This window comes from Chenopodium quinoa, unplaced genomic scaffold (genome assembly GCF_001683475.1).
Source record: "Chenopodium quinoa cultivar QQ74 unplaced genomic scaffold, ASM168347v1, whole genome shotgun sequence".
In the NCBI taxonomy this organism is placed as follows: Eukaryota; Viridiplantae; Streptophyta; class Magnoliopsida; order Caryophyllales; family Amaranthaceae; genus Chenopodium; species Chenopodium quinoa.
The window spans coordinates 798233-808141 of NW_018742467.1; the positions used below are offsets into that span (position 1 = coordinate 798233).

At 32.6% G+C, this 9909-nt stretch overlaps 1 pseudogene; it reads left to right on the forward strand.

Moving 5' to 3' along the window:
* The first annotated feature begins 468 nt into the window (after window positions 1–468).
* LOC110719043 lies at window positions 469–2327 on the forward strand (annotated as a pseudogene).
* The last annotated feature ends 7582 nt before the right edge of the window (window positions 2328–9909 follow it).

The following is a 9909-nucleotide window of genomic DNA, read 5'->3' on the forward strand; positions in this document are numbered from 1 at the left end:
TGGCGAATTGGTAATCGACAACCTTACCCATAAGAGTCATTGACAATGGTTGCCTTAATTTAGACAAAGTTGCCTTGCTGAATTGCACGGATAAATTGCCATCAGGAGCAATATCCTCTGCATCATCCCATTCTTTTGACGAAATCACAATTTTCCGAGCTTGCTCAAACCATTCCAAAGAAGAAGCTACAACCTCTCTAAAACTCAGGGCAGGGCAGGGCCAGAGGCCTGTTTTGATGGTATTGAAGGAGGATTCCCCTCCATTGGAGGGGAACTATACGAAAATAAAAACTTACAAAAGAAAACAGAGAACTTTAACTTTCTCTCACTAACTTTAGTTGTTTGTTATATATCTTGGCTTTCACGTAGTAATTGTAAGTCAACAATATTATCAAATTAGAGGCCATATTGCAACACAAATATGCACGTCAAATTTTCACTAGTACTACGTATTCTGTATATATATAGGCCTAATGCTGCATTGTTCATTCAAGAGCACAATATAACCTACTTACTTTCTTATAATCTTAGTTATTCTACAAACAGAAATGAGTTCAGCAACTGTTAAACACATCTCGGAATGCTTCATCAAGCCAAAGTATGAGGTGCAAGAAGCTAAGCAACCTTACTACTTGACTCCAATGGACTTGATGATGTTCAATTTCCATTATATCCAAACGGGCCTCCTTTTCAACAAACCTACACAGATTAATGATCAAGAATTCTCGACCAACAGACTCCTTCAAAGTCTGAGAGAGTCTTTTTCACTCGCCCTCGTTCATTTTTACCCACTGGCAGGGCAGCTCGCTACACGTATCAGCAAAAATCGGCATGAATGCTTGATCTTTGTTGATTGCAACAAGGGTCCTGGGGCTAGGTTCATTTATGCCACATTAGACACGAGCATATTTGAAATTTTGTCACCAACTGATGTTCCTTTGGTCGTTCAGTCATTATTTGACCATGACCGTGCTATTAAGCATGATGGTCATAAAAGTCCTCTGTTATCAGTTCAGGTCACTGAGCTCAAAGATGGGGGTATTTATCGGCTGTTCCATGAATCATGTAGTCGTAGATGGAACCTCATATTGGCATTTCTGGAAGTTATGGTCCGAGATACATAAAGCTAATGGCAAGCAACTTCTTGTTTCACGTCTGCCCAACCATATACGCTGGTTTCCTGATGGGTATGGCCCGACTATCCCCCTCCCCTTTACTCACCCTATGGAATTTGTAAGCAGGTATGAAGTAGATCACAGAGAGAGAATCTTCCACTTCTCCCCAGAGTCTATAGCAAGACTAAAAGCCAAGGCCAACAAAGAAAGCAATACCAACAACATTTCGTCCTTCCAGAGCCTCTCAGCATTTGTCTGGAGATCAATTGTTCGAGCAAACTGCCTATCTGAAGATCAGATCACAAATTGCAGATTGGCTACCAATAACAGGCATAGGTTAGATCCTCCTCTGCCTCCAGAATACATTGGTAACTGCGTTACTGAAATGACAACTACTACTACAGCTGGTGAACTACTTGGACACAACTTAGGGTGGGCAGCGTCATTGTTGCACCAGTCAGTAGTAAACCACAGTGACAAAACAGTGCACAAATTCATCGATGGATGGCTCCAGTCTCCTTTTGTTTACCAGCCAAGTAAAATGTTTGATCCTTACAGCGTGATGATGGGAAGCTCACCAAGATTTGACATGTATGGAAATAAATTTGGTCTTGGAAAAGCTGTAGCAGTTCGAAGTGGGTATGCAAACAAATATGTTGGCAAATTGACTGCTTACCCAGGATATGAAGGGGGAGGAAGTGTGGATCTAGAGATATGTCTACCACCTCATTCGATGAGCACTCCTGAATCAGACGAAGAATTTATGGCTGCTGCAACAGTACAGTACAATGTATCACTAAATAAGGCATCCCAAGGAAACAATCTAGAGTAAAATTGATGGAACCAGAAAACTTTCTGTTTAGTTTTTCATTCATTTGTTTCAATTTCAAGCCATTATTTTCTTTTCTTGCTTTTGTATGGAAGAAGAAATAACTTTAAGACCATTGGTATAATCGGCACTCTGTAGGCCTTGAATATGAATAAAATTGTTCAATAAAAAATATATCCCACGATAATCTTTAGCTACAAATTAATAATTGCCTTGTCCAGATATGTAGTTAACTCATTTAGTCTGTTAAAGCACAGAAATTAACATATAAATCATTTCTAAGTTAAAATCATCATATTCCCACTAAAGAATTCTACATCGAATAGAAAGCTCAATGTATGAAAAGATTAACCTAGATCAGACTGCTTTCCTTGCCAATGGGATAAGAAACTCTCACCTAACCTATGCTTCTGAACGTTGCTTACAGCTTTGTGTCCATAAAGCTCATAGCCACGTTACACCATCTTTCTGCAAAGATAGCTGTAGTGGTGTAGGTAAGCAAAGATGTGATTATTAATTCTATCCTGTCACACACGAAAATGGGCCATTTATGTGTGATAGCAAAAGACATACACCAAAAAAAATGCTCGACTCTTATTGTTCCACACTCGTGATACACATTTACGATGTTTAGCCAAAAATTCATTGCAGTTCCTGATGTGTGTCGTATTTAGCAACATTAATGCAACAAATTTTTTTTAAGTAAAACAGAGATAATATTTATATCTTCCATAAAAAGACTATCCAAACAAATAAATTAAATAAAATAAAAAGGAACCATAATTGATATTTGGATGTAAAATTTACCTTAGCATTCAACTGCAGCCAGTAAAAGGATGGGCATTTGCAGAATGGCAACAAAATTTGAGCTTGAATCTGCCCAGGACTTGGCAGGTACTAATCAGCTCTTCCACTGCCCCAAGCAGTTCATGTGGAAAAAGTTGACACCCTCCCTTTCTTCGCTTAGCAGAGAGTCAGCTGAGTGAAAATTTTCATACTAGAATGATTTAGGCTCCGTTTGTTTTGATGGAAAACATTTTTAATGATAAATGATTTTTCGAAGAAAACATATCACGGAAAAATATTTTTCAAGGAAAGCTACAAATTTGCTTTCGTTTGTTTGTGTCCTTACAAGGAAAATTGAATATAGGAGTAGAAAGGTGAGGGTGAATGACAGGAAAGTAAATAAAGGTAAGGAAGAGGGAGGAAAATGTTTTCCACCATTGAAAGTGTAATTTTCCACCACTGGGAAGATTGTTTCCATCTCTTCACAAATTAAACAAGGGGAAAATGAGAAAATCATTTTCTATGAAAAATATTTCACATCAAACCTGAAATGTCCCTGATTCAAGTACAAACTTGAAATTGATTTTCTGTAACAGTAGCAAAAGTTCTGCCGACACTGAATGCACACCATCTTGTTGCAACCTTCACACTATGAATTTCATTAATCATATCAAGTTCCTTGCATCTATGTTCATCATTAAGAAGGAATGAATTTGGCAATCCTGCATGCAACATAAAAAAAGTGAGAACTTACATTGTACAGAGTACTTTTCAATTGGAAAGCTGAAACACCAAATTTCAAGGATCAAAGGTTCTTTTCTTTGAATATTATAGAACATTTTAATCAAGTAACAAGACAAATATTGAGAGAAGAAGAAGACAATTCTAACCCCCGCCCCCACCCCCCCCCCCCCCCCCCCCCCCCCCCCCCGCCCCACGGAAACTTGAGCCCATTGTTTATAAGGCCTGAGTTACAGTGAGGTAAGAGGTTACCAAGAGCCTAGGTAGATGGTGAGATATCAAGGTGTGCGCCTAGCCAAAGCGAGGTACTGCTTGCTTTTTTATTATACTGGCACTTTTGCTTGTTACTTCTGTCCTCCAATCCCACACCTCAGGAAAAATGAGAAGTACTAAATATATATATGTATCCTATAATACTCTGCCCATATTGTCTAGTATTTTCACGTGAAGCTCGTTTACCATATCAAGCTTGTCAGTTGTTTATAAGCGTTACACATTTTTCTTTAAGAGTGTCCATTATAAACCTGGGTGTAGCACATAGGTTGAGAGTAATCACCACACTAACTTTGAGAGTGTCCGTTATAAACTATAAACCGAGGTGTAGCACTTCAAAAGTGTCCAATATAGACCCGGGTTAGCAGCATATAGGTCAAGTGCTTCTAACATTACCCTAATTATACTCTTCTACACAGCATATCTACTTAAGCAGGCTGAAAAATCTAAATTCTCCCATTTCCAAATAAATAATTGTTAAATTATTCTCAATATAATTCTAAGCATAGACTCAATCACAACATTCTACACCACTATAGCTTATTAGCTTGTAATCATTCAAAGAGAAAAAACAAAACATGAATGATTTGGAGCATATATTTTAAAATATATTCTAAGCAGACTGTAAAATCTTTAAATATGAAGTACAAACATTGGAAAAAATGGTGTATGTGAATTGTGAAAAAGTCAATTTGAAGCATATATTTTAAAATAGACAGAATAATTTCTTTGTGGAAGATGTAAATAGAGGTAAAAAAATATCGTGAAAAATATAGTTCTAAAAGGTATTTCTTCCATTTTTTAAGTGCTCTAATTTGACTCGGCATGTATGTCAATGTAAAAGTTTGATCAATAATATCATTAATTATCGATAAATAAAAATTTTACTCCTACATCCCAGAATACATGAGACGTTAGACTTTTTTCACTATTCATGCATTAGGTTTGACCATAATTTTTAACTAATATAAAAAATATATATTTTTTATCCTAATGTATGTTGTTAGATAGGTATTAATATAAAGTTTATAATATAATTTTTTAAAATAATTTTCATTAATATTTAATTATATAAAAATAAAGAAAAACTAATGCATTGGCATGTGTGCAATGTTCACAGTGTCATGAATTGAGGGAGTAAAAAGTTAATATTCCGAAAATACATATTGACACGACTTCAACAAGTGCCTACATAACTACATTACTTTTTTCTTATTAATAATTCACTAGCATTAGTCAAAGTGAATTATGTGAATAGTGCAAGTTAATTTAGGGCAATCAAATTAAAACGAAGATAGTATGTGACAGTATAAATTACAAGTATGTGGATATAGTGTGAAAAAAAAGGGTAAATAAATGTACTTTCTTTGGTTTGCATATGTAAAGTCGATCCTTAAATCGTCCATCCAACGACATGACACAAATTGTCATTGATACTCCTCTTTTTTCTTTTAAGTGCATCATTTCTAAATGGGACTCATTCTTTTTTTTTTTTTTTTTTTTTTTATTTGGCATCACTTTCATTTTTGGACGAAATAGTGCACAATTTCATCAATGGATGGCTCCAATCTTCTTTTATTTACCAGCAAGGAAAATTGTTTGATCCATGCAGTGAAATCATGGGAAAGCTCACACAATGACATGTATGTAGATGAATTTGGTCTCATGAAAGCTATAGCAGTTCAAAGTGGGTAAGAAAACAAATTGTCATTGATACTCCTCTTTTTTTTCTTTTAAGTGCATCATTTCTAAATGGGACTCATTTTTTTCTTTTTTTTTTTTTTATTTGGCATCACTTTCATTTTTGGACGAAATAGTGCACAATTTTATCAATGGATGGCTCCAATCTTCTTTTATTTATCAGCAAGGAAAATTGTTCGATCCATACAGTGAAATCCTGGGAAAGCTCACACAATGACATGTATGTAGATGAATTTGGTCTCATGAAAGCTATAGCAGTTCAAAGTGGGTAAGAAAACAAATTTGTTTGCCAAGTGACTAGAGATACGAAGGGGGAGGAAGTGTGGACTAAAGATATGTCTACCACCTAATTCGATGACTGCTCTTGAATCAGATGATGAATTCATCAATGCAACAACAATAATATACAATGAATACTAAAGAAGGGATCCCCAAGGAGCATGATATGCAAACAATCTAGAATAAATTTGATGGAACCATTTATGTTCAAGATGCATCTTTTTTTTTTTGAGAGGATGTTCAAGATGCATCTAAGTCATTCATTTCTTTCAATTTCAAGTCATTCATTTCTTTCAATTTCAAGTCATTCATTTCTTTCAACTTCAAGTCATTCATTTCTTTCAATTTCAAACCATTCATTGCTAATCTTGTTATTCAAATCATCAGAATCCCACTAAAGAGTTCCACATCGAACAAAAAGCTCAAAGTATGATATAAATTCACTGTGACCAAACTACTTCCCCTTCCAATAGGAATATAAACTTTCACCAGGCCTCAAGGTAGACAATTGCTCATTTACACTTTATGATCCGGTCACGTACCATTCGCAAAATAGCTTAAGAAAGAAGTGGAGGGCTTGCTCACTCTTTGAAATGAAAAGAAAAGAAAAATATAAATAAAAATAAATAAATAAAATAATAATAATAATAATTAAAAAAAAATAATAAAGAAGGTGAAGAGCATAATTCTAGATAGGGTACATTCCTATCAATAATACACCTACTTAAGTTTTAACTATCAGTGGTACACCTGTACTTTCAACTAATTAGCTATAATAAGAATTCCGTTAACTATGATTGCAATTTTGACCAATTTTAACTCCCTTCTTTTTTCCCCTCCTTAATTTCCCTCTTCTTATGTTAAGTAACCTACCCACCTTTGTCATTATATAAACGAAGCCTCCTCATTTGCTCTGATTTATGCAGCTTTGATCTTCTTTTACTTCTCCATTTATATAGTGACAGAGGTGGATGGGTGGGTTACTTTAAAAAGAGGAGGAAAATTAAGGAGGAAAAAAAAACAGAGGAGTTAAAATTGGTCAAAATTGTAAGTCATTAACCTATAATACTAATGTTTAATTAATGGAATACTTATTGTAGATAATTTGTTGAAAATATAGGTGTACCACTAATAATTAAAAGTTAGGCAGGTGTATCATTGATAAAAGTCCAAACTTGGGGTGTAGTGTACCAATAATAATTATTTTCTTATTTTCTTTAAATTTCTTTTCTTTTTTGTTGCTTAATGTCCTATTGTGGTATGTGAATCTGTCTTGATTTTATTTTAAAAAAAATTAAGACCTTGATATCCGGTGCCCATACATCATGGATGCAAGAGGGGTCAATGCATATATGCAATAGGACATATCTAATTGTGCTTTATTAAAGAGTATATAGCTTAAGGTACACCCGAATCTATAATAGAGTTTGCACCAAAGTTTAGCCTAATATACATTTCAATGATTCTCCTCTATTGAGAATATATCAAACTCTTATTCAATTACAGCATCCTACCAACAATATAGTAAAGCTTCTAATCAAACTTGCAACATTAAAAGTGAAAAAAAGTTAAAATTTTCAATTTGATCCCAATTGAAACAACAGCAAATACATGAATTCAATAATCTAAATTACATAAAAACAAGAAAAGCAAACACAAAACATACCTCATCTTGTTGAGAACTTGATCACTAATCTTATTTGTTCTTCAATAATATCAATGTTCTCCCACTCAAATCCATAATTTCTCTCTCCAACCTCTATTATCGAACCATTGCCCACCTTCAAACACCCCAGAATAGAACCTACCCGCTTCATATTCGGGCCCAAGACTCGATTTTTCGACACAGGGCATAGTATCGAGAGTGATTGATTAAAGGCTTAAATTTAGCCAGTAGGGAGTTCATATGAGAATTGAAATGTATGGGAAATCAATGTGGGATATTGAAAATGTTGTTGGGAACTTGGGACTTGGGAATTAACGAAGTGAGTAAAAATCTCATGTTTGGCTATTGCTAAGATAGGAGCCCCAATTTATTTTATTAAATGGAAAAAATGTAAATAAATCAACAATTTTGTACTATCTCTGTCTTCAAAAATTCGACCTTTTTGGCCTAATTTTAGTTCTATAATGATCGATCCATTTGCATTAAAATATCCACCAATTTACAACAATATTTATACAAAATTAGTTTTTCCATATAAAATTTTATTTTTCCATGCTTTTTTAAAACTTTATCTATCTAGTTTTTACAAACCCCATGTAAATTTATCTTTTCAATATGTTTTATTTCTTTTTTACTATTTAAGTTTCTTAATAACCGCCAAATCAACCCCAAAAGGGTCGAAGTCGAAGTTTTGGGGACGGAGGTAGTATCAAATATGGGTCCTACTATTGTTGGTATATTTACAAAAAGTCATGATGAGTAGATATATATGTTGTTTTATTTACCATTTTGTCATTTGATAAACAAATTTTGTTTATCAAATTGATTAACTGGGACTATCTCGGGATAATTTTTTTTTCCCAAACAATTAATGTTTAAATTATCACTTTTGAAAATAACTACTCCCTCCGTCCCTAAAAGAACGATCCTTTTAGTCAAATTTTAATCTCAAAATGTTCATCACATTTGCATTTAAATATCTGTCCACAATTAGCTTACTCATGTAAATTTTGCTTTTTATATGTACATTTTTTACTTTCTCTCTACTTTTTTGCAAATCATGTGTAAATTTCCCTTTTCAATGTACTTTTATTAGCTTTCCCATACATTTGTACTTCCAACTTAAAATTCTTAATAACCGTGAATACTCCCCAAAAGGTCGTTTTTTAGGGACGGAAGAAGTAGTTTAAGTCGGGCCATGCCTTCGGTTTTTTTTTAAATAATAATGAAAAAAATTACCCTTGAAAACATTATCTTGAGTTTGAAAAATAAAATAAAGGATGAACTAGTGGAACACAAAAAAAAAAAAAAAAAAAAAAAAAAGTTGATACATTAGTTGCGGAACCAAGGGGGGCAATCATAGGCCCATAGTCTCTCCTTTTTTGTATGTACTAGGTTAATTCTCGTGCCATACACGATTATAATTAAACTTTACAACAAAAATTAATAAAGAATTTCTTTTTTGTTGTTATTGTTTTTTTTTTCTTTTTTTGAGGGGAATAAAGAATGGTTTTTAATGTAACAATAATTTATCCAATAAAAAAATATTTGTGACAAAATAACTTGAATTTTAATTTTTACCAAATGCGTAAAGGTTATTATTTTGTATTTTATAAAAAAATAATTTAGTAATAGAAATTTAGAAGCTATTAGGTTTTATATAAGAAAGTGAAAATATAAGCTTAGGTTAGTACCCGTATATGTCTTCAAAAAAAAAAAAAAAGGTTAGTACCCGTATACGAACTCATATACATTTGTCCTTATATTTTTGTTGACACACTTTGACCGGCATTAAATGAAAATTTAGTTGATTTTATATTAATTTAGGATAATTAGTACTATTCCGTAATCAACTTTTTTTAAAATATATTTATAGTGAGTAGTAGCGGTTTTTATTTTAATTTCATTTCAATAATCACATTGCATAAAATGTGTAGAGTAATTCATGTGCCATCATTTACTTAATTTATTTTACCAATATACAATATAAATATGATCATATAATATGTTGTTTCATTTGTCATATTTTTTGCTTTTATATATTAAAAAATCATAATTTTTAATAATCTCTAATTAAAGATGTTGATAATTAAAGTTGTGTCTCGGCAAATGTGCAAATCCAACTCTAGCCTATAAAAAACGGAGGGAGTATATAATATAATAAAATAATTTTGTTCAATTGTTTGTAAAAATGTTATGTATAATTTTAAGATTCATACAAATTACGCTACCAAAATGATTTTTCTATTTTTAATTAAAATAAATTTTATTGTCAAATGATTAATGTTGGAGAGGAAAAAATTGATACTCTTTAATATTATAATAATCTTGGACAATGATATATTTCAATACCTTATTTTCAATCTATGTTAGTATATTTGTAACTAAAAGATTAATAGTATATAGAATATATGCTAAAAAAAATTAATTGATCTGAGTATGATTGGATTAGATATGTTGTCAAAATAGAAATAAGTATTATTGTAGCTTATAAAATGGAAGTCATTAAAATTTGGCAA